Raw genomic sequence first — 7288 nt, 5'->3', positions numbered from 1 at the left:
GAACGACGCTGCGTGCATACGAAAAAATGATTCCCGTTACGCCGAAATGGAACGTTGGCCGAGGCTTTGGAAAGCCCCATTCCGCGACCGGCCGGCTCCACGAGGCAAAGGCCCGCGATTAAAAAACTTCCCGGTCGACGGTGGAAACAGCCGCGTTGCAGCAGCCAGGCCCCCTGCCCGCGAGAAAGGGAGGGAAAAAATAGGAAAAACAGAGAGGAAAATGGGAAAAAGAAAATGGGATGGGATAAAAAGAACAATTACGTATTAATAAGCGTGCGGAACCTTGCCGATCTTTACCGTTCACCGGCGACCAGGCCTGGTGAATTCGATCCGCATCGGTCGGTCAGCACCGGAAACCTCTTTTTCTCATGCAAACGAGCAATTAGTCGTACGTGCCTTCGCGATTGAGTCACGATCGCGACGGGACGGGCGGTCACGAGGCCCCGGGACGCAGAGGGGGCCAGCGATGACGAGCACGGTCAGGACAACGAGAAGCGACTTACGGCGATCGCGCGCACGTACACGCACGAGTCGATTGCGCAACCGGCAGTGGCGCGCGTAGCATCCGGTGAGTAATTTTAGATGCGTCGGTATGCAAGCGTGGTCAGCCAGTGTGCCATGTCGCGGAGAGCTGCGCCGGGAAAAGGGAACAATGCCTTTTCCCGTTCCAAACCGGCATTATCCGATGCCTGCGCGACGCACGCGCCATTCTTATGCGCGCTCGCGCATCACCCGATTCCGCTTCGTTCCGGAACCCCGTACAATAGGTTTCCAGAACTTTCCACGTGTTTTCGTCGCTCTGTTTCGTCCTCGCTTCACTGGGTGTCGGGGTAAACACTGAACCTAACGTCGGAGCGGGAGTAAATAGCGACGCCTATAGATTTTGACGCAGTCATCGGTCATTGTGTATGGCGAGCTCCGAGGAACGACCGAGGTTAGTCCCCTGTGCGCGCTCGTACAAGTTATACGCAGGTAAATACAGCGAATTTTCTACTGCGATAGATAAAGATAGGTAAAGTCAGCCCTCCCAATCACTCGGGCGTGCTCTGAACATAGCGTTTTCGAAACTTTCGTTGAAAATTTCGCGTTCATAGTTGTCGCCTTAGTCACTCATCGCCTTAACCCTTTCGCTACCAGAGCCTCAGGAGAAAAACCGCCACCAGACGTCTTATTATTTAATCCTTTGCACTCTGAATTATTTTTCAATTTCGTTGCCAATAATTCCCTACTATTTTAAGTATTTTCTTTGAAATTTACTTTATAGGACCGGTTCCTTTACTGCTACTTATTTTAAAGAATTTTGGTTACATCGTTATGATTTATATTTCGAATTTAAGTAATTCAAATAGTTACTTATCTTCTCTTTTCCTGTTCAGTAAATAAGGAATCGAAGAACGAGTGTAACTCGACATTGGAGTTCCTGTGATGAAAACTAATGTCGAGTCACGCTCGACAAAGGAGTGCAAAGGGTTAAATATGATACCAATTGTCATTTATTTTTGTGGGGTGTATCTATAAAGTTCTAGCTAAGCGAAATTAGTAATTTTATAAGCCGACACACATAAGTGGCACTGGGCTAGAGAGATAATTCCTTTGGTAGTCGTCACATATCTGTGACACATTTGATTAAAGGGAAACAAATAAAATTGGAAAGGAAAAGCAAAATAAAAACTCTACATATAACTCAGTTAATATACTTGCGGCACCACTTAGTGCAACCAATTAAAAATTATTGATAAACAACACGTAGCATAAATTTGTGATGCCCAGATCTTTTTTAAAAAAATAATTGTCGCCAGACCAATAATATCCTGTATCTATTTTATTGTTTTATAACATAATCCGTCTGTGTGCAACACGATTTGGTGCAAACAATTGTCATAAACTGATAATGAACACCCGTCACATATTTGTGACGCCGAGCTCAAGTAAGAAAATCAGGTCGTCACATATATGTGACGCTGGTAGCGAAAGGGTTAATCACTCATTATTTCCAATTTCCCCATTTTACTGTGCTTTCATCTCATTCGTGATAGATTTAGAGTCGACGCGAAGGATACGGGAAGAAATATGGCGTTGAAAATAGTAATCGAGTTGGGTTACATGAAGATTTATTTTACAAAATTCGTCTTATTTAACGAGAAACGTCTATTCTTTTCAGATACGTGGGAATCAATACGATACAGTTTGGAGTCTACGAGATAATCGAGTTGGGTTACATGAAGATTTATTTTACAAAATTCGTCTTATTTAACGAGAAACGTCTAATTCTTTTCAGATACGTGGGAATCAATACGATACAGTTTGGAGTCTACGAGATCCTGTTCGGGATATCTGGAATCACGTGCATGGATTTTCCCTGAATCGATGGTTGGAGGCGATTCTACAGAACCTGTGATCCAGTCCCAGAATCAAGGTTGAACAGTCAACGTCACATTGCAAGGCTACATCCGGTTAATTGTAAGGTAAGTAAATACATACTGTTTTTACTTGTCGTTATCACTGATACGCGATTTCGCACTATTTTTATAACGCGCATTCTCTAATGAAATATATTAACCCTTTGCACTCGAGAGGTGACTCTCAGTCACCATTTAATCAGATTCTAAAGATCGACGTTAATTAATATATCAAACTTAAAATTACCTAACAATGCGTGGAATGTCGAAGAAAAATAATTCAACGTTTTAATTTGCGTATGATGTCTCATTTACCATTTTAAAAATATCCTCGACTCTATGACAGGAAGTCTTCGAATTACTATTTCTCTGTAACGAAATAGTCCTCGAGTGCAAAGGGTTAAGAATCTGAAGTATTCCTACTAACGAGATACTTAGATATTGAACGTAAAAATAATCCTAATCCCAAGTCAACTATTCTATAAAATTCTCCCTATTCTCGACGTTATAGTAGTCTATACAAAAGCCATTGAGTATGGTCAAGATCGTTTGTGAATTGAATATCAGTGAATTCCTATCGATATTAGTATTTCCCGGTTCTTCTTCCGAATTTCTTTCGGTGATTAAACCAAAGAATCCCAATTAAAAATTTGCATATTGTTGGAATTTTAGCCGAATATATACATATATAATACATAGAATAATTATACAAAAGTAGAAGAGGAACAAACTTAGACAGAAAGCAACTTAATATCAATAATTATAATAATTAAAATAATATATGTATACGTACCTGCAATAATTGCTCGAATTTCACTTTTAATTTTCACTTTCACTCTGCCTTGAACGGCGATCTAGTCTCGACTGGTTAGAACACCTCTTCCTAGGTCTCGCGTCCTTTTCTCTCGCTCTCTTCTATCAACACACGACATTCGTAAACATACGTCGTCTCTGAACGAAATTACGCTGGTTAGTTTCGACGGATACAATTGACTGAAAATAATAAACGGAAACTCGGGAGGTCACTTGCAGGGATTCCTAGAACTACCACAAACGCCTCGTAAAACCTCGTGCTATGGAAACGAGATATCAAATTTGCCTACTCAAATACGCATCGATCACGAAGCGTAGGTTAACACGTTAAACGCCATGCTGGTTTTCCGTACAATTTCGTTCACGCCATAGTTAGCCATCATGCGGGCCCTTCCGAGCCGTACGAGGCCTGAACGGAGAGTCTAGTGTCGGTTAGGTTAGGTTAGGTTAGGTAGTGCGACGTTAACACTAGAACTACCAACCCAGTCAAAATGACTGGTTCCAAAATCTTCCTTTTTGCAATCACCGAACACATACACCTGCTTTAAGAATAAAATTGGTATCAACTCGTATTAAGAAAGATCTGTAATCAATATATTCACTCATATTCATCGTACCGCTGAAATTACTATAATCTGTGCAGGTTATAGTTACTCCGCGTTGCAGGAAAGAAGTCATCTCGTTCGTTTGCGTGGCAAGAGGAGTATTCCACTTGCTCCGACTATACTCTCGTTAGTAATACCCAATCTTCCATGACACTCCCAAAACTAGTATCTCCAAGTTGGTTAACGTGATACGCTAACACAGGCGTAAGATATCAGCGAAAGAAATGTTATCTCAGAGTTAGCTTACAATGAATTGGTAGCATTACTACGCTTTGGGATGAGTCTACGCTCTTGCGTAGTCTCTGTCTCACTTTGTCTCACTTTGTCTCGTTGCTTTGTTCGCATTCCTTGTCACATGGTGTTCTATGACCGGGCTAATAGGAAAGGATCAGTTCTATCAATAAGGGAAGCGTTTTACTCTACTTCTGCCATGATGTTAGAATGGTTGGGCTGGTGGGGATTCGGTCCTACAAGTTTCTCAGATGACGTCTTTCCTGCAACGCAGAGTAGGTACCCATTAAAGATCGATAGTTCTAGTGTTAAGCGTGTGCTGTGGATCGTCTATCTTTTACGACGAAGTGTATGCTTCGCTGACTGAAATTCCTTATTTTATTCTTATTTTATAAAACTATACTGCGTTCATACCCCAGATTGAATGATTCTGTGAGAACCCATATGTGTGTTCATAGCTCAAATCGAATGGTTGTGCGAGTACCCATATATATGCGTTCATAGCGCTCACAGGCCTAGGAACCGGCGTGTCGTTTAACGCGTTAAAAAGCCGCCATTTTACAGGCGATATTACACGGAAACTCGTCTTTCTCGCCATCAATCACTTAGCTCTCGATCCAACTAGCCCTCTCGTCAACGTTCTTACGATGGTACCGTTTACATGTCGCGAAATAAGTCAAAGACACTCGATACTCTGCGTCGCAAATGCGAGGATCGATCGTGCGCCCGGAGAACAAGATGGTCGCCGCAGGTGGGCGCGAGCGCGCGTCGATAAAGCGATCGGATCCGCTGGAAAAGTGGTCGTGCTGCAACACGACCGCCGTTTGATCGTTCGTAAATCGAGTAACGCTTGCACGTCGACCTACTAACGCCAACTTTCGGCGCAATTGTCCCGGTAACAGCGCTGCCTCGATATTTACCCCGGAGAAGAGAAACCAATTAACGAATGAGCGACGGAAAAGGGAACCGGATAAGAGGGCCGGGGGAGGGAAAAAAGAACGGCAGTTACGCGTTCGTTGTCAGGAAAAAAAAGGAACAGAGCACGCGGAATACGAGTGAATAGAGCGGAAGACGGAATTTCCACTTGGCGGCGGAAAAAGCGAGACCCGTTCCCACGCGAGCGACGATAAAATATTAATGCTATCGGCTCCGATTGGAAAAAGCACCGGCGAGATCGATCCTTCTCGCCGATCTGTACCAGCCTGCACAGAGCCATCGCGGTTTATGCTCCTCGCGATAAGAAGAGGACGTGGTTTCGCGACCACGTGGACTCGTACTTGCGAGTAAGCAGGCCCCTGGAGAAGTGACTCCCTGATTTCGTGCACAGATTCCTTACGTGACCCGTGCTTCCGGACACCGGAAGTTCGCGAGCACTTTTCATGGCCGCGCCGCGGTGACGCGAGCGACCGGTTGCATCGATGACCACCAACCTCGACTGCGGGAAATAATGTCGGTGTGCCCGCGTATCCATTCGCGTGTTTCGTAAGCACGAGTCGGACGATAAGGGTTTCCAGGAACAACGGAGGAATTGAACCTTTGACTATGTCAGACTTTGAAACACACTAGCCATATTATCCTAGTAATTCTCATAGTAATTCTGTTGATGCGTGGCGGAATGAATGCACTGTTTAATCTGGACAAATGCACTTAAATGATAATTATCGCAAATGTATACTTCATATCTATTACAAACGACTTCTCGATAACAAATCCAGACCCAGCAGCCACACGGTTCCATATGTCTAACGAATTCCCACTCCTTTCAGGATATACAGATATCGTGACATACGTAATTAGTTCAGTTACGTGACAATAGTGATGTAGCCGATTGTCCTTTCTTGGTTTCAACGAATCCATTTGCGATGTACACCGAGAACGGTGAAACCTTTCGTTAGATATGCATTTCTGAAAAATTATCGTATATTCGAATAATTCCGTGCTGTTCATTTATCTTCAGGTGCTGACTTCTCTGTTTAGGCATCATATGTTCAAGTAGTGAAAGATATAATATATTTCTAACACCAAATCAGTACTAATTATCGTCGGGGACTATAATCTATCACGTGTTCTATGAAAAATAGCAAAGAAGGCATTCTTACCTACAAAACAGTAGGTTATTCACTTATCCTATCCTAGATCTATTCAATCTAGCCAATCTCTTCATTCTATAAAACAGCTGCTACATTGCACCTCTTTGTAAACATATTTTTTCTTATACTTATACACATCTCGTCTGTTTGTATATTTTTATTTTTATTTGTTACCATTAATTTTATACCTCCCTGTAATAATTTTCTCTTTTTTTCATTTTTTAATTGAGGGCTTAACGTCGCATCGACAACCGTCAGGTGTAGGTACTAAATGTATTCATACAATTGCTTGTTGCGTTGAATGAATCTGAGAGTGTTATTGGCGTTTTCAGTGTCGTTGAAGATTTCTTTTATCGAGTTAGGAACCTTTGCCTGGGTTCGTGAAGCCTCGTATTCCTTACGGTAAAATAAGGTATGTTCGATGGTTAAGGGATGTTGGTACTGGAAGATGTTCATGTGTAATTCTGGAATGTCCGATCTGGATCCTATTCAGTACGACTTGGTCTCTTCTGTTAGCAGGTTTTCCTATTCCATTTTCGAAGAAGTCATCGGAACTATTACTTAATTTACTTGGTTTCTTAGAGTTCCATTCGAGGTTCCAAGTTTGTTTGATTCGAGATGCTAATACTTTCTGATAGTCACGGTAAGGTATAGGTATGGTGTCAGATGGAGGTATACTAAGTGCTTCTTTAGAGGCTTTGTCTGCAGATTCATTGCCTCGGATTCCTTGGTGCGAGGGAATCCATACGTAATTTGGCTGTTGTTATTAAGGAATTCCGAATGGAGTAATAATTTTCTTGTAATTTTTCTAATGGATTAATCCCGTATAAATAAATAAATAAATAATAACCAAGACATTATATTCCACTAAATTAAAACAACGTTATCTATTCCTTCGTGTTACCGTATTAAATTGTTACCGTATATACTTAAAATTTAACAGCAAAAGGGACTTTCGAGCACCTTTAGGCACCTTTTAGATTTCTAAGCTCTCTTAGGCGCCCACAGTAGTCAAAGGGTTAAGCAGAGAACGCGCGTGCATAGCTCGCCCCTGCACATGATCTTTCCGCATGGATGATCGCGGAGGAAAAGAATCCCGGCAACGTGGACATATTTTCTTGCTTCGAAGACGCGCGGGAGGTAGGGGCAT

General features: G+C 42.4%; 1 long non-coding RNA gene across 1 annotated transcript in view; it reads left to right on the top strand.

Moving 5' to 3' along the window:
- Window positions 1-947: 947 nt before the first annotated feature.
- The window catches only part of LOC108550562 (uncharacterized), a 34573-nt gene continuing 28232 nt past the window's right edge, over window positions 948-7288 (top strand). Inside the window, exons 1-2 of the long non-coding RNA XR_001890432.1 lie at window positions 948-972; window positions 2279-2465. This is a non-coding gene — a long non-coding RNA (uncharacterized LOC108550562). The remainder of the gene's footprint in view (window positions 973-2278; window positions 2466-7288) is intronic.

This window comes from Eufriesea mexicana, unplaced genomic scaffold (assembly GCF_001483705.2).
Source record: "Eufriesea mexicana isolate 0111107269 unplaced genomic scaffold, ASM148370v2 scaffold2839, whole genome shotgun sequence".
Taxonomy (NCBI): Eukaryota; Metazoa; Arthropoda; class Insecta; order Hymenoptera; family Apidae; genus Eufriesea; species Eufriesea mexicana.
Note: the sequence above shows the minus strand (reverse complement) of the source record. Positions and strands in the feature narration are given on the sequence as shown.